At 49.0% G+C, this 23117-nt stretch overlaps 1 pseudogene; it reads left to right on the top strand.

Annotated features, from left to right (window-relative positions):
* The window catches only part of LOC144953664 (uncharacterized), a 564993-nt pseudogene that overhangs the window by 219002 nt on the left and 322874 nt on the right, over nucleotides 1–23117 (top strand).

The following is a 23117-nucleotide window of genomic DNA, read 5'->3' as shown; positions in this document are numbered from 1 at the left end:
CACTGTGCTCGAATGAATGCATAGTGTATGTATCTATATGCGGGATTTGAATCGCACAATAAATACAAAATAAATATGCTCAACGAGTTTTGATTAGGATTGTGCGGTTAATTGTTAATAAATACTGTAAATAGCTATTCCAATCCATTGACATTGCACATTCAGCAAATTATAATGCGACCACAATGCGATCCTAATAATTATAGTGCAATTCTAATCCCGCACCCCCAGTACGCATATCCGTCCCTAGGTTCGTAAATATATATATACATATGCATACATCCGAGTATAGTGGGATTATAATGTAGGTCATAGAAGGACTTTAACTCGACTTATACGCATCTTCGGTGGATGCATGAGCAACCACCACTCCTCGCCTCCCGTTGATTGGGAGGTGTGTCCACGGTAGCCTGGGGCTTAGAGCTTTTCACACCTTACGCCACGCTCCCACGCCCCCTTGATTCGTTTTTTTCTCAGAAGAGCCCCCTGTTGTTTGGCATTCCCCATCCACGAGTAAAGTTCCGTGAAAAGAATCCGCTACCTCATCGGCGGTGCCGGACGGTAACGCTGCGGTGGATGTGAGCAATGTCCTGGAGGGAAGTCTCGTAGCCACCACAGCGGCCCACGAGGCCTCTGAAAGTGAAATAATTTTCCTAGTTCCTTAACTGTTTGAAAAGCGAATTTATAAAGATTTGTATGCGAGTTTTAACGTTAATATTGTTGCAGATTAATGAAGACCTGATTTGTTTTTAAAGATGACTGATCGTACATTATTGCTACCATTTCCTTCCTTGAAAAAACACGGACAAGTAGACATGTGCACACTAATGTGCATCCAAACACGAATGTATATATACAGCGGTGTGCATTCACACACGAGTGTGCATATACAGGGGTGTACACACATACAGACATACAACGCAGTGTACATACACAGCAGTGTACGTACACAAGGATTGCGTTCCACTGCGAAAACGCACGATTGTACCTGCATTGATTTACACACAAATACGTATACGGTTCTTTTTCTCAGAAGAACAGCCACTCCATGTTTTTTGGCATTCCCCTGCCACGAATACATTTCTGTATAAACGGCCTTCAACCTCACCGGCGTTCCCGGTCGGTAACGCTGTGAAGGATAAGAGCAATGTCCTGGAGGGACGTCTCGTAGCCACCACAGAGACCCACGAGGTCTCTGGACGGGTGCGAGGTGCTGGTAAACCCTCCATATTCAATGCAATTAACAAAACAAAAACACGTCCAAAATATAAAACACGTGCAAAATATTGAACACATACACAAGAGTATACATACACACTGAAGACTAAATGGTGATGATTGATTTTTTTGCGGTATGTCATGTTAAACCACGCTTACAAACTAAACCATTCAGATGATTATTCAAAGTTTATAACGGAAATTATAACATAACCTCGTTTTCTAGAAACACCCGCTTAACACGAGTGTACTTCTATGTATTTATGAAACAAAGCAAGTACAGTATAAATTTGCACCTCTTAGTCCAAATCAAACTGGACAACATCAGTTGTATTCTTTAGACTGTATGTCGTTGTTTAATCCTCTAAACTTGCAGCAGTTTAGAGGACATAGCCGGGTGAATATTAGCAAATCCACAGGAAGCACGGACTTGGAGATGTAGATCTTTATTCAAACGGAAGCGTACAATTATACAATGAGATGTACATACGTATTAAGGTTTAATGACAATGGCCAGATTAGCTAAGCTATGTTGCTAGATATGCAGATTGTTAATGTAAGAATTAACAATTATATGCAAAGTCCATGATAGGCCAAGTTGAGAACAAAGAATTTGGATGCGAGAGGGGAGTTATAAGGGGCGTAAAATCACACTTCAAGACCATTTCGAGAGGGATTTCACTGAGGATAGACGCGCAACTCCTCGCTCTGCAGATTACCCTTCTCCTGCGAGACCCAGCCTGGCGAGCACGATTGCGTGGCGACTGGTTGGAAACTTTGGTTCAGGAGAGTTCGTGGCGATCTCTGCAGATGGTTAAGAGGGACATTGATACAACGTGCATCAACAAGTCAGTCTTTGTTAGTGGATAAACTGTAATCGCGTGTGTAGTTCGACTTACGGGGCGTTACTGTCTCGGTTAGACGTTAGTGAGAGTTTGCTTCTTGGCGATTTGAGCCAGATATCCACACAGCTTAGAGGGCGCCTTTAACTCTCAACAACACCCGCGACTGTTACTCTGCTCTGGTGAATCAGTCACATGGAGCAGATGAACTCTCCACAGTGCCACGCACACACGGGCGATAAGCCATTCAATAGCTCCGTGTGTGGAATGGCATTTGCACGGAAATCACATCTTCACTGTCACAAAAAAACAGACTCGGGCGAGAATCCATTTAATTGCTCTGTGTGTGGGAAGGCATTTGCACGGGAATCACATCTTCACTATCACCAAGAAACACACTGGGATGAGAAGCCATTCAATTGCTGTGTGTGGGAAGGAATTTTCACAGAAAGCAAATCTTAACACTCACAAGAAAACACATTCGGATGATAAGCCGTTCAATTGATCGGTGTGCGGGAAGGCATTTGTAGAGAAATAAACTCTTAACAGACACCACAAAACACACGGGCGAGAAACCATTCAATTGTTCTGTGTGGTAAGGCATTTGCACGGGAATCACATCTTCACTGTCACCAGAAAACACACACGGGTGAGAAGCCATTCAAATGCTCTCTTTGTGGGAAGGCATTTTCACTTAAATCAAATCTTCACACTCACTAGAAAAGACACACGGGTGAGAAGCCATTCAAGTGCTCTCTTTGTGGGAAGGCATTTTCACAGTCGGCAACACTTAACAATCACCAAAAAACACACTCGGGTGAGAAGCCATTCAATTGCTCTGTGGGTGGGAAGGCATTTTCACTGAAACAAAATCTTCAAAGTCACCAGAAAACACACACGGGTGAAAAGCCATTCAATTGCGCTGTGTGCACATGACCGACCTGCCTGGAGAAGAAAAGTACAGGATGGTGCAGTCCTCTGTGAGAGTAGGAGACGCTCCTGTGCTATCTTGAAGAGGCAGCAGCGCAAATCTACCAAGGAAGGACGTGTGGCTGCACCTCAGAGCTCTACATCCTCCCTGACCTGTCCAGTGTGCCACAGGGAATTCCGGGCTCGGATTGGCCTCTTCAGCCATCTGCGCACTCATCAAAACCCAACAAAATGACACGTGCCATGGTCATCATCAACTTTGATGGACGAACAAGAAGAAGAAGTGCGGGAAGGCATTTGCATGGAAATCAAATCTTCACATTCACCAGAAAACACACTTGGGTGAGAAGCCATTCAAATGCTCTACGAGGTAGAGGACAAGTTCACGGTCATCACCCCAAAACAAGGATCAGAAGATCTGCAATGATAGGGAAGTGAAATAAAAAGGTGAAATGCAAAGTGCTGAAATGAGTCCTGAAAAAAATTCACTTTTCGAACCGATGCAGGTGGATCCTGAGAGATGGCTGAATGTATTGGATGTAATGAGTCCTGACGACAATTCTTCTTTCGACCCTATGCAGTTGGATCCTGAGAGATGGCTGGATGTAGTGGAGTGGCTGGAGAGTCAAATGTATTGAGTACTGTTGCAGTGTATATTCGTGTATCTTAAATATTTTTCCAGTGATTTCCAGTAACCCCTGCTAGAGTGATGTTGTGAATGCTTTTTAACGTGTTCCAATGAAAGCATTCCTTTTATGTTCTAGTAATTGGATCATCGGGGCTATTAAATGGCTGGTGCTCATGGTAGAAGGTGGCATGTGTTGTAATTTTCTCACAGCAAATGATGTGAGCATGCTGTCTTGTTTATTCCAGACTCCGTCACGTTAAGGTGGTGCTTCGTAGTCCTATCGGATTACTTGTTGATGTGGCGTGATGTGCAGTGGTTGTGAGGTGGTTCAATTCCTGATTTTACTCTCGTGGTTTTGTTGAGCTAAAGTTGGAGAAAGACTGTGATCACATCTTTGCTCAATATTTTTTTTAAAAATCTTTCATTTTCCTCATTTTTTTATAATAACTACTGCAGATGATCGGTTTCAGGATGTACGTGGATTTCACTTTCGTTGTTCCTGTGTTTGATGGCTTTCACTTCAGGATGAATAACTTCAATAGATAAGGATGTCAATGGGGAATGATAAATCGACCTTTACTTGTTTGATTTTGAGAATATTTTTTAACTATTAAATTGCTGAAAGTAAAATAATTTGTCTCGTTCCAGATCTGAGTTTCAGCCATATTTGTTTAAATGGGGGTCTCAATTCTAGATTTGAAGCTTTCGTGACTGCAAGGATTCATACTCTTAGGTTTTTTCGAGAAAGTCACGTAGGTAAAAAAAAATAACAGTAAAATAAAAATCACGTTTCGGAGGCGACACAAGCTTCCGTCTTCAGGTGGAACCGTCACAGCACGCTTGCTGTATCAAGTAAAAGTCATTTACTTAATACAGCAAGCGTGACTTTACCGAAAAAAACCTAAGAGTATGGGGGTCTCAAGTTTATGGAATTGATGATCTCAACATGCTTACAAAAATACGACGCGTAAAGTTTAACTGCCATGTGATGAATATTTCTCAATAGCAGGTCCTGTTGTGTGGTCAGAGGTAATTACAGGGACCTTAGAATTAGTTCTGTGAATCTTCATGTGCTTCGTTCTCCAATTCATTACTTGTCCTTTGAATGCATTTTCTGTTCTCCATAGACCGGGAGTCGTGGCGCCAGTCGACCACGTGGGGGGACATTATGGATGAAGTGGACCCTTTCCCAGGCCAAAGCTACGAGCATCGCTCCCCAAAGGTGGGTATGGGATATATGGGGGTCAAACACACCATATTCACTCCACACTCGCACACCATTTCACCACACCATTGCACCAAAACATCACTACACCTCACATCACCACACCATCACACCACCACCAACTCAATAGACCATCATATATCCTCAAAATGCGTCTATACAGTGAGGGAAAAAAGTATTTGATCCCCTGCTGATTTTGTACGTTTGCCCACTGACAAAGGAAAGATCAGTCTATAATTTTAATGGTAGGTTTATTTGAACAGTGAGAGACAGAATAACAACAACAAAATCCAGAAAAACGCATGTCAAAATTTTTATGAATTGATTTGCATTTTAATGAGGGAAATAAGTATTAAGGCCATTATGTCCAAGGGATCAATTAGAATACACATAAAAAGATAAATTTATTACAAATGATTCGGCTAAATTGACACAGCAAGGTCACCCACTACTGTGAAACCACAACAGTCTGTGTGAGACACAGCTGAACCTATCTCAAGGATAGCCTTGCCCCATGAGAATGACAGCACCAATGTTAAGCACACTCACTGGCCATGCCAATACTAAGCACACTCACTGGCCATGTTGTTACTGCTGTTCATATTAAGCTTGAATGAATCCGCCACACATTCCACCCACGGACGATGGAGAGATGGCGATGTCTGCCGTAGTAAGAATGTGGAACGGTGTCGTGTTTGTCTCTTCACAGATCTGAGCAAGTGCAGCCCTCCTCCTCACTCCTCCAGGCCTTTGAAGCGAAGTCAGAGGTTGTGGAGAAGGAGACGAAGGAAGAGGTGAAGGAGATGGAGGATGAAGTAGAGACGGAGGAAGAGAAGGCAAAGGAGGACGAGATTGTGATGGTGACAATGGAGGAGAGCACGGAGGGAGAGGATAAAGACAATACGGAGATGGAGAACAAGGAGACAACAAAGGATGAACAGATGGTCGTGGTGGAGGAGATGGAGACTACGGACAAAGCGGAAACAATGGCAGTGGTGGAGGAGGAAGAGAAGAGGGTGGAGGAGATGGTGGTGCAGGAGGGTGAGGAGGAGAAGATGGAGGAGGAAGAGATGGTGCTAATGGAGGAAGAGAATATGGAGAAGACAGAAGACAGAGGTGGCACAGGAAGAGGAGGAGGATGAAGAAGAGGGGATGGAGGAGGATGAGACAGAGAAGATGGAGGAGGTGCAGGTGGAGATGCACGAAAAGAAGAGGAAGCGAGGGGGCTTCGCTCGCATGGCGAGAGCGTTCACCTCACTCCTCCGCCACTTGCTACTTTGTGGAGGCAGGTCCACCGCCCAGTAGGGGTGGTGGTCGTGGATCGGCGCCAACCGTGACCGCTATCACCACACGACCCACGGTGCCACTGGGACCACAGCTGGGGAATGAAACTGAGCAGCAGATGCCAGCACTGCAGCGGAGAATAACTGCTTCCAGGACACCTCACGTCACACACACACACATGGGACTATTCCATTAGCATAGCCGGCCCCACACTGGGCCCCTTCCATGCTGGTTTTCATCCAGGCGGTCCTCATGCGATGACCTTGCCATGGTTTCCAGGACATGTAAGGGGCAGCTAACCCAGAATGAGACAGCTGCAGGGGTCTGGTGCAGACAATGAACAAAACCTGCACGTGACAAGTCTTAAGGCCACCCGGTTAAGAATTAGGATCAATATTTTTGTTGCTGTTGTTACTATAAACTTTGTGAAATCAACACATGAGGACACAACGTGACGTTGCATTGCTTGTGAGTGCTGCCTGGGTTGGTTAAATGTGCCTTGGCTCGTGTGTGCGGTGTCCCGGCTGTGTGTGCGGCGGGACAAGGACATAGATAAAAAGACACGTTTTGGGAAATGGTTCTTCTTCAGAGCACATATTCAGGTGATTCGCCTTCTTCACGACAAATCCACCCCTCATCTGCCCCACTGATCCACTGCTCCAATGCCCCACTGCTCCTTTGCTGCACTGCCTCATTGCTCCATTGCTCCTCTGCTCTATTGCCCCACGTCTCCACTGCGCTCTGCTTCACTGTCCTGCTCCACTGCCAATCTGCTCCACTGCCCCTCTGCTCCACCATCTGCCACAGCAGTTGAAACAAGTGTAAAAATGGGTGCACCACAATCGAGCAGCAAGTTGCATTTGGTGGATGAAAGAGAAAGCAAGTGCAGGACTGTGTCACTGCTCCACAATCCCAATTGCTTTGGAACAATATTCAAAGAATGCTGCTGCTCACTAAACAGGTTGCTGCTTATGTCTTTAACGTGGGGGGTGTTTAGAGTTGGCCCATGGACCTTGCGGTCATAGCACTGAATTGGCACCACGGAGTACCTGGGATTGAATCCAGGCAGTCACCTGTGATCAAAGCAGATTCTCAAGTCTAGCGAGTCAATGGTCTCAGCCCGGTCATCATTCACTGCACAACATCAACTATCACATGGCTGCAATGTGGTTCTCCATGTACTTAGGATAAATTCCAGCTGTAAGAAGTAACAATATTGTTGTGACCAACGTTGCTCTTAAATAAAGAAGAGGGGGGAAAGTCCTGCCCTTTACAATGTGGACCAGACAGCACTTGAAGGGTACTCAGAAGTAGCTACGTGATATTAGTTTCAGTGTGCCATTCTCGAGCACAAGGCATGCATCATCATCACCCATCAACATTGCCAGCCATCTAACACACCCACCCACACACTCACCATGATACTCACACACCCACACACTCACCATGATACCCACACACCCCTACCATCCTACTCTCACACACGTCATGAAAGTCACACACGCACCATTACTCACACACAAGCCTACAAACTCACAACGACAACAGCCGTAATTCGCCACTACATGACGGTGATATCATCACAACAACCCAGGTGCCATGGGTTGACTGCTGTGCCAGGCTAGGTGCAGGAGGAGGTCACGGGACAGAGCCAGGTGTCATGGGTTGACTGCTGTGCCAGGCTAGGTGCAGGAGGAGGTCACGGGACAGAGCCAGGTGTCATGGGTTGACTGCTGTGCCAGGCTAGGTGCAGGAGGAGGTCATGGAACAGATACTGATGCTATGGCTTGACTGCTGTGCGACAATCCCACTTGGGCGACAGCCAAGGCCAAAGGTCGGAGTGCAGCCAGTAAACTCCTGAACCTGCCCCACCTAGAGAGAAGGGGACATGGAGACATGGGGAGAGAGAGAGGATGGAGACACGGGGAGAGAGAGGAGGGAGACACGGGAAGAGAGAAGAGGGAGACACGGGGAGAGAGAGGAGGGAGACACGGGGAGAGAGAGGAGGGAGACACGGGGGGAGAGAGGAGGGAGACACGGGGAGAGAGAGGAGGGAGACACGGGGAGAGAGAGGAGGGAGACACGGGGAGAGAGAGGAGGGAGACACGGGGAGAGAGAAGAGGGAGACACGGGGAGAGAGAGGAGGGAGACACGGGGAGAGAGAGGAGGGAGACACGGGGAGAGAGAGGAGGGAGACACGGGGAGAGAGAGGATGGAGACACGGGGAGAGAGAGGATGGAGATACGGGGAGAGAGAGGAGGGAGACACGGGGAGAGAGAAGAGGGAGACACGGGGAGAGAGAAAAGGGAGACACGGGGAGAGAGAGGAGGGAGACACGGGGAGAGAGAAGAGGGAGACACGGGGAGAGAGAAGAGGGAGACACGGGGAGAGAGAGGAGGGAGACACGGGGAGAGAGAGGAGGGAGACACGGGGAGAGAGAGGAGGGAGACACGGGGAGAGAGAGGATGGAGACACGGGGAGAGAGAGGATGGAGACACGGGGAGAGAGAGGAGGGAGACACGGGGAGAGAGAAGAGGGAGACACGGGGAGAGAGAGGAGGGAGACACGGGGAGAGAGAGGAGGGAGACACGGGGAGAGAGAGGAGGGAGACACGGGGGGAGAGAGGAGGGAGACACGGGGAGAGAGAGGAGGGAGACACGGGGAGAGACAGGAGGGAGACACGGGGAGAGAGAGGGGGGAGACACGGGGAGAGAGAGGAGGGAGACACGGGGAGAGAGAGGAGGGAGACACGGGGAGAGAGAGGAGGGAGACACGGGGAGAGAGAGGAGGGAGACACGGGAGAGAGAGGATGGAGACACGGGGAGAGAGGAGGGAGACACGGGGAGAGAGACGAGTGAGACAAAGCAGGCACCTGTGGGCCAGGTGCCTCCTTTGTCTCCCCCCCACCACCGCCACTTCTGATGTGTCAACACCGCGCTGGGTGCTCACCTTCTTCTGGCTGAGTCGACGTAGAGGAGGCCCAGCCAGCGAGCCGCCACTTCAGAAGGTCGCGAGCCACCGACGGTGGCCGTGAGAGGGAATCCAAATCAGCCTCTCGCCACCCACAATGCACAGCGCCGCCTCCACTCGCCCCGGCCTCAGCAGAAGTAGCAGCTGAGGGAGGCGAGGGGGGAGAGGGGGGTGAGGGGGGTGAGGGGGGACATGGGGGGTGGCGCAGGGGGAGTTATGGGGTTGAGGGGTTATTCATAATAAAGGTTAATTTGGGTTAGTCTCCAACACAGCGATGTGCTAAAGTAGAAACTAATTGGCACTTTTTGTTCACGTGACAAACTTTATTAATTGGCTGTGTCGGTGTGGTGACGGGTTTTAAGACACATTTATATTTACACGATTTTACCGCAAAAAAAACCCTTTATTATGGGATTGGAGAAAGTTAGGGGTTCAAAGGGTTAGTGAGTTGGATTTAGAGGCATAGGGGTTTAGAGGGTGAGGGGTTTAGAGGGTGAGGGATTTAAGGGTTAAGGGGATTAAAAGGTTAGGGTGTTAGGGTGAAGGGGATTAGAGGGTTATAGTTTTCGGAGTATAGCGGTTTAGAGGGTTAGGGGTATAGAGGCTTAGGTGTTTATAGGGTCAGGGTTTTAGGAATCTATGGGTCTGTGATTAACAATGAACCCTATGGGAGACCCAATGATTAACACTGAACCCTATGGGAGACTCAGTGTGTAACACTGAATCCTATGGGAGCCCCAGTAATTAACAATGAACCCTATGGGAGCCCCAGTGATTAACACTCAACCCTATGGGAGCCCCAGTGATTAACAACGAAATCACGACGTTTCGGAGGCAACACAAGCTTCCGTCTTCAGGTGGCACCGTCAGCAAAATTACTGCTGTGACGGTGCCACCTGAAGATGGAAGCTCTTGTTGCCTCCGAAACGTCGTGATTTAATTTATTTTTATTTTATTTTGTAACCTACGTGACTTTACCGAAAAAAACAAAGAGTATGGACCCTTGCAGTCACGAAAACTTCAAATCTATAATTAACAACGAACTCTATGGGAGCCCCAGTGAGTAACATTAACCCCAAGGGAGCCCTAGTAATTAACACTGAACCCTATGGGAGACCAAGTGATTAACATACTCTTAGTACTTTCGGTTAAGTCACGTAGGTAAAATTTTTAATTTCATTTTTTACCTACGTGACTTTACCGAAAGAACTAAGAGTATGAATCCTTGCAGTCACGAAAGCTTCAAATCTATAAGTGATTAACACTCAACCCTATGGGAGACCAAGTGATTAACACTCAACACCATGGGAGCCCCAGTGATTAACACCGAACCCTATGGAAGTCCCAGTTATTAACATTAACCCTAAGGGAGCCCCAATGATTAACACAGAACTCTATGGAAGCCCCAGTGATTAACACTCAACCCTATGGGAGCCCCAGTGATTAACACTCAACCCTATGGGAGCCCCAGTGATTACACCGAACCCTATGGGTGCCCCAGTGATTAACACTGAACCCTATGGGAGCCCCATTTATTAACATTGAACCCTATGGGTGCCCCAGTGATTAACACTGAACCCGATGGGAGCCTCAGTGATTAACACCGAACCCTATGGGAGACCCAGTGATTAACACTGAACCCGATGGGAGCCCAAAGTGAGTCACACTGAACTCTATGGGAGACCCATTTATTAACACTCAACCCTATGGGAGACCCAATGAGCAACACTGAATCCTATGGGAGTCCCAATGATTAACATTGAACTCTAAAACCACCCACTCCCGAGTGTAAGTGGGTGAATGAGTGTGTGGGTGAGTAGGTGAATGAGTTTCTGATTGAGTGGGTGAGAAAGTGGGCGAGTAGGTGATTTATTCAATGAGTGGATGAGTGGGTGAATGAGTGAGTAGCTGAGTGAGTTTCTGAGTGGGTTAGTGGGTGAGTGAGTGGAGGATGAGTGAGCGAGTGAGTCTCCGAGTGAATGGGTGAGTGATTGAATTAGATAATGATTGACCGAGTTGCTCAATGAGTGAGTGACTTAAGGAATTATTTTGGAAACGAGTGAATTGGTGAGGAAGTGGGTGAGTAAATAAGAAATTGAGCGAGAGAGTAGATGAGTGAGTTTTTGAGCGAGTGGGTCAGTGGTTGTAGGAGTTTCTAAGTGAGTGGATGAGTGATTTTCTGAGTGCATGAGTGAGCGAGTTAGTGAGTAAACGTGGCCGATTGAGTAAATGAGTAGATAGGTTAGTGAGTGAGTGCGGATGAGTAAAGGAGTTTTTGAGTAGGTGGTTTGGTGGTTGACTGAGTTTCTGAATAGGTTAGTGGGTGAATGAGCTTCTTCGTGTGTCTGTGAGCGAGTGAGTCTGAGAGTGAATGGTTGAGTGAATGGGTGAATGAATGGGTGAGTGAGTCAGTGGGTGAATGCTTGGGTGAGTGAGTTTCTGAGTCAGTCTGTGAGTGAGTGGATGAGTGAGTGGGTGAGCGAGTGGGTGGGCGAGTGGGTGAGCGAGTGGGTGAGCGAGTGGGTGAGAGATTGAATGAGCGAGTGGATGAGTGAATGGATGAGTGAGTGGATAAGCAAGTGAGTCCACGAGTGAGAAAGTTGTTGAATGAGTGGGTGAGCGAGTGGGTGAGTAAATGGTTGAGTGAGTGGAGGAGTGATATTCTGAGTTGGTGGTTGAGGGAGTGGGTTCTTAAGTGAGTGGAGGAGTGGGTGAGTGAGCGGGTGAGTGAGTTTCTGAATGAGTGGCTAATAGACTGGGCGAGTAGGTGAGTGAGTGGGTGGGTGAGTCTCCAAGTGAGTGGGTGAGTGAGTGGGTTGTTGAATGAGTGGTTGAGTGAGTGGATGAGGGGATGAATGAAATTATTGAGTGGATGAGTTAATGGTTGCGAGTGAGTCGATGGGTGGATGAATGAGTTTCGGAGTGACTGGATGAGTGAGCGACTGAGTCTATGAGTGAGTGAGTTAGTCAGTGAGTGGCTGAGCGAGTGGATGAGTAAGTAGGTCAGTGAGTGGGTGCGGATAAGTGAGGTAGTTTTTAAGTAAGTGGGTCGGTGGTTGAGTGAGTTTCTGAATAAGTTAGTGGGTGAGAGCTTCTGAGTGAGTCTGTGAGTGATTGAGTGTGAGCGAGTGAGTCTATGATCGAGTCTATCAGAGAGGGAGTCTGTGAGCGAGTAAGTTGGTCAATCTGTGCGCGCATGGGTAAGTGGGCGAGTGAGTGCACGAGTGAGTGGATTCATTCTTTTGTGAGTCAGTTTCTGAGGTGTGAGTGGGTGAGTTTACGAGTTATTCTGTGAGTGGATGCACGAGTGGGTGAGCAAGTGGGTGGGTAAATGGGTGAGCGAGTTCTTGAGTGAGTTTCTGAGTGAGTGGCTGAGTGAGTAGGTGAGGGATTGGGTGGGCGAGTAAGCCTGTGAGTCGTTGAGTGGGTGGGTGCACGAGTGGATGAGTCTGTGTGAGTCTATGTGTCTTTTTGTAAGTATGTTGTCCGTGTTTTGGACGGGTCTTTGTTTGAGTTAATTGGTTTCTGTGTGAGTCAATGGGTCTGTGTGAGTCTATGGATCTATGTGCGAGTCTTTGGGTCTCTGTGTGGTGCACATAGCCTGGCATGTGAGTGGGGGGTACCGTACCCCTGTGCGTATGTGTAGCGGGGGGCACCGTAACCCCGTGTGTATGTGGGTGGGGTACCGTAACCCTGTGCGAGGGGATCTCGACACCAGGGGCAGAGGGAGGATCCTGAAGGTGGACCCGGAAGCGCTCGGCTTGGGAGACAAACCATCCTCCTCCTGCTTCTTGTTGTTGTGCTGGGGGGGGAGGGGTGTGGAGAGGGAGGAAGGGAGGAGGAAAAGAGGAAACTAAACTATTTCAATTTTTCCAGGTAATGCCCACCGAGCTACACAGCTCTTCTTCGGAAGGGAAAATGCCACAAATGATAGGTCAACGAAGTTGCCTATCATCACGTCGACATTTATAGAAACCAAACACTCTGAACGCGACCACGGGGAGAGAGGGAGACACGCAAACTCGAAATATATAGCAGGTGTGAGGGTAGGCATCGAACCCACGACCTCCTGTATAACAGGCGAGGTAGTTATGGGAGAAAGGAGAGGGATAGATAGTTCCATAATTCTTTAGAAGTAACCACTCGGCCACGCCGAGAGGGATAGAGGCAGGGAAGGTGAGGGAGTTAGAGTGGGTGGGGGAGAGTGGGGGGAGACAGGGAGAGGGAGGAAGAGTGGGTAAAGGGAGGGGGGGGAAATAAGTCAAGCTCACAGTATTGCTTGCACTCACCATGATACAATCACCATCAAACTCACACTGTCACATACCATCACTCACATACTCACCATAATACTCACACATCCACACACACTCACCCTCATAAACACACCCCTACCATCCAACTCACACAGACACGACATGATAGTCACACACTCAATCACCATTACTCACACACAAGCACACAAACTCACAACGTCAATGGCCGTCATTCACCACTACGTGGCGGTAATGTCATCACAACAAACCAGGTGCCATGGGTTGACTGCTGTGCCATACTAGGTGCAGGAGGAGTTCATGGGACAGACCCAGGTGCCATGGGTTTACTGCTGTGCCAGGCTAGGTGCAGCAGGAGGTCACGGGACAGATCCGGGTGCCACAGGTTGACTGCTTTTCCAGGCTAGGTATAGGAGGAGGTCACGGGACAGATCCTGATACTATGGGTTGACTGCTGTTAGATAATCCCACTCGGGTGACAGCCAAGGTCAAAGGTCAGAGTGCAGCCAGTCAACTCCTGACCCCTGAACCTTCCAGAAAGAAGAGGGGGGATGGAGACACGGGGAGAGAGAGCCGAGGTAGGAGGAGAGTGCGTGGAGGAAGTGAGAGCTCCTAGAGATGCAGGAGGTAAAGATGGCCCAGAATCAATGAAGACTGCAAGGTATGCTGGGAGGCAAGGTCATGTGACCACAGGGGCGGCAATGCTGGCTGGAGCAATCGTTGTTGGAGCCGCATGGGCAGAGGACACGGAACACATCCTTCATCCCAGCACCTGCACCAACCACAATCACCACCACAACTAAAACCAAAACAACCATAAAATAACCACAACGATAACCACACCTCCAATTAGCACGGTCGGCTGGGTAGGGTGCGATTGAAGTTCAAAATAATACAACTACCATAACAACCATTATAACCACCTACACCACAACTATGACCACTACAACCACAACCTACACAATTATAACAAATATAACCACAAACACCACAACCGCACATATAACCACAACCTACACAACCACAATTATAACCACAACCTAAACCACCACAACCAGAGCCACAACTACCATAACAACCAACATAACCACCTACACCATACATGTAACCTCCACCACCACTACAACCACCTATAAAACCAAAACTAAAGCCATTATCATAACCACAACCACCACAACCACCACCATCACAACCACCACCATCACCACCATAACCACCACCATAACCACCACCATAACCACAACCACCACCATAACCACCACCATAACCACCACCATAACCACCACCATAACCAAACAACAAAAACATTGACGCAGATACTACACAACCACTGCATGAAGGGTCGTTATCCCTCTGTGGGTGAGTGAGTGGCTGAGTGGGTGAGTGAGTGAGTGGCTGAGTGGGTGAGTGAGTGGCTGAGTGAGTGGCTAAGTGGGTGAGTGGCTGAGTGAGTGGGTGAGTGAGTGGCTGAGTGGGTGGGTGAGTGACTGAGTGGGTGAGTGTGTGGGTGGGTGAGTGGGTGAGTGGCTGAGTGTGTGAGTGAGTGACAGAGTGGCTGAGTGGGTGAGTGAGTGGCGGAGTGGGTGAGTGGCTGAGTGACTGAGTGTGAAATGGACTCGAACCTGCACCTCTGCATTGCAAGCCCAGTGAGCTCACGCCCCGCGTGTGTATCGGGGTAAAGCACGCCCAGCGCCCAGCGCGGGCACGCCCAGCGCCCAGCGCGGGCACGCCCAGCGCCCAGCGCGGGCACGCCCAGCGCCCAGCGCGGGCACGCCCAGCGCCCAGCGCGGGCACGCCCAGCGCCCAGCGCGGGCACGCCCAGCGCCCAGCGCGGGCACGCCCAGCGCCCAGCGCGGGCACGCCCAGCGCCCAGCGCGGGCACGCCCAGCGCCCAGCGCGGGCACGCCCAGCGCCCAGCGCGGGCACGCCCAGCGCCCAGCGCGGGCACGCCCAGCGCCCAGCGCGGGCACGCCCAGCGCCCAGCGCGGGCACGCCCAGCGCCCAGCGCGGGCACGCCCAGCGCCCAGCGCGGGCACGCCCAGCGCCCAGCGCGGGCACGCCCAGCGCCCAGCGCGGGCACGCCCAGCGCCCAGCGCGGGCACGCCCAGCGCCCAGCGCGGGCACGCCCAGCGCCCAGCGCGGGCACGCCCAGCGCCCAGCGCGGGCACGCCCAGCGCCCAGCGCGGGCACGCCCAGCGCCCAGCGCGGGCACGCCCAGCGCCCAGCGCGGGCACGCCCAGCGCCCAGCGCGGGCACGCCCAGCGCCCAGCGCGGGCACGCCCAGCGCCCAGCGCGGGCACGCCCAGCGCCCAGCGCGGGCACGCCCAGCGCCCAGCGCGGGCACGCCCAGCGCCCAGCGCGGGCACGCCAAGCGCGGGCACGCCAAGCGCGGGCACGCCAAGCGCGGGCACGCCAAGCGCGGGCACGCCAAGCGCGGGCACGCCAAGCGCGGGCACGCCAAGCGCGGGCACGCCAAGCGCGGGCACGCCAAGCGCGGGCACGCCAAGCGCGGGCACGCCAAGCGCGGGCACGCCAAGCGCGGGCACGCCAAGCGCGGGCGAGTAGACCAAACACTCCACATCGCGGCCTGTAATCGAGGCCATTTCTGCCACGACAACAAATCCGCCCCTCCAGAGATACAAACAACTAAATGTAACTCATCCCATCAGCCACAATCTGGCAGTGCCTCTCATCATCAGCAGCAGCAGCAGGGGCCGTGAACTCAACAGGCGCCTCCTCTGCCCCCCCCCCCACCACCACCGCCACTGCTGCTGCTGCTGCGTCCACAGCGTGCAAGGTGCTCGCCTTGTTCGGGCTGAGTCGACGTAGAGGAGGCCCAGCCAGCGAGCCGCCGCTTCAGAAGCTCGCGAGCCACCGACGGTGGCCGCGAGCGGGAATCCAAATCGTCCGCTCGCCACCCACAATGCACAGCGCCGCCTCCACTCGCCCCGGCCTCAGCGGAAGTAGCAGCGGGGGGAGGGGCGGGGCGAGGGGGGTGAAGGGGCGGGGCGAGGGGTTGGGCATGGGGGGGAGGAGCTCCGGTGGGGGGGAGGAGCTCCGGTGGGGGGGAGGAGCTCCGGTGGGGGGAGGGACTCCGGTGGGGGGGAGGGGCTCCGGTGGGGGGGAGGAGCTCCGGTGGGGGGGAGGGGCTCAGGTCTGCGACGTCATAGTGGGCGTGGTCATTTGGTACCGCCCCCTCGTGTCTCCCTCAGGCAGTTTGTCCGTTAGAGAGTCGGGGGGAGCATCTGGCGAAGGTGAGAAATGGTGTGAGTCTGTGTGTGTGTGAGTCTGTGTGTGTGTAAGTATGTGTGTGTGTGTGAGTCTGTGTGTGTCTGTGTGTGTGTGAGTCTGTGTGTGTGTAAGTATGTGTGTGTGTGTGAGTCTGTGTGTGTGAGTCTGTGTGTGTGTGTGAGTCTGTGTGTGTCTGTGTGTGTGTGAGTCTGTGTGTGTAAGTATGTGTGTGTGTGAGTCTGTGTGTGTGTGAGTCTGTGTGTGTGTGAGTCTGTGTGTGTAAACACAAAGACGGCCGGGCGTGGTGCTGGCCACCCACCCCCTCGTGTGCCGTTCTGCCCTTCATAGGTGCTGCTGGCTAACAGCACTTGCCCCAACAGTCTATTTCAGCTATAAGGGGGATCTTTATCTTTGTTGTTAGTGGTGGTGGTGCTAATGATGTTGATGGTATTGGTGGTGTTGGTGGTGTTGATGGTGGTGGTATTGGTGGTGTTGGTGGTGGTGTTGGTGTGTTTGTGATGGTGGTGGTGTTGGTGGTGGTGTTGGTGTTCTTGGTGGTGGTCTTGGTGGTGTTGTTTGTGATGGTGGTGTTGTTGGTGGTTGTGGTGGTCGTGTTGGTGTGTTTGTGATGGTGGTGTTGTTGGTGGTGGTGTTCTTGGTGGTGGTGTTTGGCGTGGTGTTGGTGATGTTGATGGTGGTTTTATTGTTAGTGTTGGTGGTGTTGATGGTGGTGTTGATGGTGGTGGTGTTGATGGTGGTGTTGTTGATTGTGGTGTTGGTGGTTGTTGTGTTGGTGGTGGTCTTGGTGGTGGTGTTGGTAGTGTTGATGGTGGTGGTATTGTTGGTGGTGTTGATGGTGGTGTTGTTGATTGTGGTGTTGTTGGTGGTCGTGTTGGTGGTGGTCTTGGTGGTGGTGTTGGTTGTGGTGGTGTTAGTGGTGTTGATGGAGGTGATGTTGATGGGGGTGGTGTTGGTGATGTTTTTGGTTATGGTGTTGATGGTGGTGATAGTCTTGTTTGTGGTGGTGTTGCTGGTGGTATTGGTGTTGATGGTGGTGTTGATGGTGGTGTTGTTGATTGTACGATCCATCCTGGGTTTAACCAGGCTGGATTGTGTGAGGGGCTCACAAATGCTTGAAAGATCTGGAGACATTCCCACCAGTAAGCTCCTCCGTCAGGCAAGGCTGCATGGGCTGGGTCTTGTAGACCGCATACCCAAGCAGTTTATTTTGGTTGCATGAAGGGGGCTAAACGGGCACGACATGGGCTGTCAAAAATATGGACTGATGCTGTATGGGAGGATGTGGAGCTGAGTGGACTTGCAGAAGACTGGTATCAGCGGTGTGGATAGCATCCTTCACGAGGAAGCTCGTGAAGGATCCTACCGGGCAGTAGGAGGCAGTCGCCCTCCAACAACAACTGAGGACAGAGGAGTGACGCTCACAACGAGTAGCGGATCAAATTCAGCAAGTTGACACATTTCGATTTAAAGCTTCTTTCGTGACTGCAGCAGGGATTCATCTTCTTGGTTCTTTCGGTGAAGTCATCACGTAGAATGGAAATAATAAAAGAATAAAATAAAACATAATAAAATAATTCTCACGACGTTTCGGCCACAACGCAAGCAGCCGTCCTCAGGTGAAGAACAGGTCTGTCGGGGGGACAGCGTCTGTTCTTCACCTGAGGACGGCTGCTTGCGTTGTGGCCGAAACGTCGTGAGAATTATTTTATTATGTTTTATTTTATTCGTTTATTATGTTTAATTTTTATTATTTTATTATGTTTTATTTTTATTATTTTATTATGTTTTATTTGTATTAGTTTATTATGTTTTATTTTATTATTTCCATTCTACGTGACTTTACCGAAAGAACCAAGAAGGCAAGTTGGCACAGTTGGGGATACAGCTGGTGTATCTACCAGTCATCTCAGCCAACCTTTGGAACCTGGGTCTATCCCGTGACGTCTTGTCAGCCTTCGACACTTCACGTGGCCTAAAAGTGCACCTGGCCCGGTACAAGCGCCGTGGTGTCATCACCCCTACTTAGTGGCGAATGTCGGTTGTTGTTGTTTTTGTATTTCGTGTTGTGAGTGAGTGGTGATAATGTGAGTCTGTGTTGATGATGTGGGTTCATGGTGAGGATGTAAGCCCGCGTTGTGAGTGAGTGGTGATGATGTGAGTCTGTGTTGATGATATGGGTTCATGGTGAGGGTGTAAGCCCGCGTTGTGAGTGAGTGGTGATGATGTGAGTCTGTGTTGACGATGTGGGTTCATGGTGAGGATGTAAGCCCGCGTTGTGAGTGAGTGGTGATGATGTGAGTCTGTGTTGATGATGTGGGTTCATGGTGAGGATGTAAGCCCGCGTTGTGAGTGAGTGGTGATGATGTGAGTCTGTGTTGATGATGTGGGTTCATGGTGAGGATGTAAGCCCGCGTTGTGAGTGGGTGGTGATGATGTGAGTCTGTGTTGATGATGTGGGTTCATGGTGAGGGTGTAAGCCCGCGTTGTGAGTGAGTGGTGATGATGTGAGTCTGTGTTGATGATGTGGGTTCATGGTGAGGGTGTAAGCCCGCGTTGTGAGTGAGTGGTGATGATGTGAGTCTGTGTTGACGATGTGGGTTCATGGTGAGGATGTAAGCCCGCGTTGTGAGTGAGTGGTGATGATGTGAGTCTGTGTTGATGATGTGGGTTCATGGTGAGGGTGTAAGCCCGCGTGGTGAGTGATTGGTGATGATGTGAGTCTGTGTTGATGATGTGGGTTCATGGTGAGGATGTAAGGCCGCGTTGTGACTCGTGTTGAGATCTGGGAGCACTCACTCCCCCTCGACTCTTTGTGATCCTCGCCTTCGTCTCCTGCCCCGCACGCAGATACCCGGACTGTGCGAGAGACGCTGTGAGTTCTGTGCACCCTGCTCTGCAAGTTGCTACCATGGAAGTACGTGTGGCTCTTCGACTCGTGTGGTGAAGTATGGATGGAATTGTGCTCTCCACTCTGCGTGTGGCTACCTGTCGCCTATCCATATACCTGAGTGTGCATCTACTTGCCTGCCTGAGTGTGTGTGCATCTATCAGAGTATCTCCCCCGAGATCCTGTCTGTGTACCTGCCTGACTACATGTGAATAATCTACAGTACTTTTCGATTTAAAGCTTTCGTGACTGCAGGGATTCATCTTCTTGGTTTTTTCGGTAAAGTCACGTAGAAGGGAATTAATAAAATAATAAAAATGAAACGTAATAAAATGATAAAAATAAAACATAATAAAATAATTAAAATAAAACATAATAAAATAATAAACATTAAACATAATAAAATAATAAAAATTTAACATAATAAAATTATAAAAATAAAACATAATAAAAAACATAAAAATAATCAAAATAAAACATAATAAAATAATAAAAATAAAACATTAAAATATTATTAATAAAACATATTAAACTAATAAAAATAAAACATAATAATAATAAAATATAATAAAATAATAAAAATAAAACATAATAAAATTTAGATTTAAAGCTTATTTCGTGACTGCAGGGATTCATCGTATTGGTTCTTTCGGTAAAGTCATCACATAGAAGGGAAGTAATAAAATAATAAAAATAGAACATAAAATAATTTTCACGACGTTTCGGCCACAACGCAAGCAGCCGTCATCAGGTGAAAACCAGGTCTGTCGAGGCGACAGCGTCTGAATTCATTCATTCAGAAATTAAAAATAATTATTATTTTATTTTTATTAGTTTTAATTTCATTTTTTACCTACGTGACTTTACCGAAAAAACTAAGAGTAAGTACTTGTATCTATCCACTACTGGATGAAGGCTTCCTTCCCTGAGTTCCTGCTACCCCTCACGATCCTGCGATGGCATAATCCACCAAGCACCGATTTTGTTGCTCCATCTCTCTGGAAGTTGTCCTCTCAGACGTGCTCCGATACTTGGCTGCAGCTCCGTTATTGTTCTAGACCATCGGCCATCGTTGTTCCTCCTGGCCGTGGCATGTCCTGGCCCAGCCCCTCTTCTCTTAACAGTTTGAAGGATGCCATTAACCTGTGTGTGTCCTCTAAATCCACACGTGTCTCATTGTAAATCCAAGTGTGACATCAGATATTGGCCAAATATCCCAACGCTGAGAACTGACACAACATCTTGGCAGGACCCTCCTGATTGTGGAGCCCAGGATCTCAGAGATCCTGGCTCAGTGCTCGCCTCCTGCCCTTTCCCCAACATCTTGCTAAAGTTTACGTGGTGGACCTTTGTCTTTGTGTGTGTGTAGATGAGCCGAGCTGGAGAGGCGAGGAGTAAGGGCGAATCTTGCACCATGTGGAGTGCGCTGTCCTCAGAGGGCACCGCCTCCATCTGCAGCAAATCACCGCAAGGTAAGGACAGTAATGAGGGACGTCACAGAGGGCCATGGTGAATGGTGGAACATCACAATGGCCATGTTACATGGTGCATGTCACAGTGGCCGTGATGCATTGGAGATTTCATAGCGGCCATGATGCATGGGTGATATCCAGGTGGCCACGTTGCGTGAGGGACTTCATGTTGGCAGTGTTGCATGCGGGACTTAATGGTAGCCATGTTGCATGGGGGACTGCATCATGGTGGCCATGTTGCATGGGGATGATTATCTGTGCTCTGGCCTCAGCACATCACACGCTTTCAGATGCACTTCCGATATTAGGAAGCCACTGGAGCTATACACTTTTAAATAATCTAGATTGAAAACTACTTTCTTTAGAACTTTTCATGTTTAGAATAAATTTCCTTCCCCCGCGTATCCATTTGGCACCATTGCCTACGTACGGTGCAAAAGAAGTTCAACATACATACAGACATAACTGGTATTGGCCAAAACATCCCAATCCTGTAATATTTTCCTACAAATTGCTCAACTTTGGGATCACACAGATGTTGTTGTTATTCTCATGTCTGCAGAAATCATGGCTCTCTTTGGCCCTCACTTGACCCACCGTGAGAAGCTAGAACTCGCAGCCATGCAGGAAGTGTGGTACTTTGCACTCTACAACAAATCTGAGGGATGCAACAATGATGGATACGACGACCAAGAACGAAATTACATTCTGGTGAGGCTCGCAACAAAACACCGGCTGTGGGGGCGGTCACAGGGCCCATCGGTAGCGGGGTTTGTGGCTTCTTGTCATTGCACCTGAAGTACCAACCAAGGCTATCACACACACCAATGCACTTCAGAATCAGGATTTTTTTTTATCGCGAGTAAATCCCATTGAGCTAAGACGCTCTATTTTGAAGGGTGACTCAGCCAGCAGACATCAGAACATTCCACAATGACAGATTTAAATAAAGGATTTAAAAACAAAGATTTTTCACTATAAATCCTTTATATGCATGGCATCGGTTTTATTTTATTATTCATTTCTGTTTTTCTTGAGTAAGAGTTTCATTTTTATCACATTGGTATTTTAAATTAAATATGAAAAAAAAAATTCCCTAAAAAGTGGAACATTTTTGAAAAAAAATTTCACGAAAATAAATTGTCACGCACAACGAGTCTGTGTGCAACATGTCAGCTCGATTGGATCACGGCAAGTGGGTTAAAATACGACTGAAAGATTTGCATGGTCGTAAGCGCGCAAGCAAGCAAGCAAGTGAACTTAATATAAAGGTGGGACCGTCACAGCCGAATTAGCTGCATCAAGTGAAGCAATGATTCAAGATGTAATCCCTTATAAGCAAGTTGAAGGGAGGTGGAGAGGGGGGGGAGCTTATCAGGCTGTGGTAGCCAATGAATGGAAACGGATCGGGAGGGAGGAGGAGCGGTGATCAAAGACTGCACGCAGTGCTCAACACAATGAATGGAGACGTGTCGGGACGGAGGGCGAGCGGCGATCAAAGACTGCACGCAGTGCTCAACACAATGAATGGAGACGCGCCGGGACGGAGGGCGAGCGGTGATCAAAGACTGCACGCAGTGCTCAACACAATGAATGGAGACGCGCCGGGACGGAGGGCGAGCGGTGATCAAAGACATCACGTAGTGGAGACGCGTGTTGCCTCCGAAACGTCGTGAATTTTATTTTGTTTTGTTTTATTTTACTTTCATTAATTTTAATGTTTTTTACCTACGTGACTTTACCGAAAAAACCTGAGAATATGAATCATTGCAGTCACGAAAGCTTCAAATCTAGAATTAATATAAAGGATTAAAAAAACGTAATCATTACAGAAAATATATTAGAAAATTACATTCTCACTTAAATCTTGACTTAAAGCTTTCGTGACTGCAAGAATTAATATTTTTTGGGTCTTTCGGTAAAGTCAAGTAGATAGGTTCAAAGAAAATAACAAAAACTAAAACTACAACGTTTCATCTTCTTGGTTCTTTCGGTAAAGTCACGTAGAATGTAAACAATAAAAATAATAAAATAAAACATAATAAAAGAATTCTCAAGACGTTTCGGCTACAACGCAATCAGCCGTCTTGCGTTGTAGCCGAAACGTGAGAATAATTTTTTTATGTTTTATTTTA

The sequence above is a fragment of the Lampetra fluviatilis genome, chromosome 80 (genome assembly GCF_964198595.1).
Source record: "Lampetra fluviatilis chromosome 80, kcLamFluv1.1, whole genome shotgun sequence".
Lineage (NCBI taxonomy): Eukaryota > Metazoa > Chordata > Hyperoartia > Petromyzontiformes > Petromyzontidae > Lampetra > Lampetra fluviatilis.
This window is presented reverse-complemented; position numbering and strand designations above follow the sequence as displayed.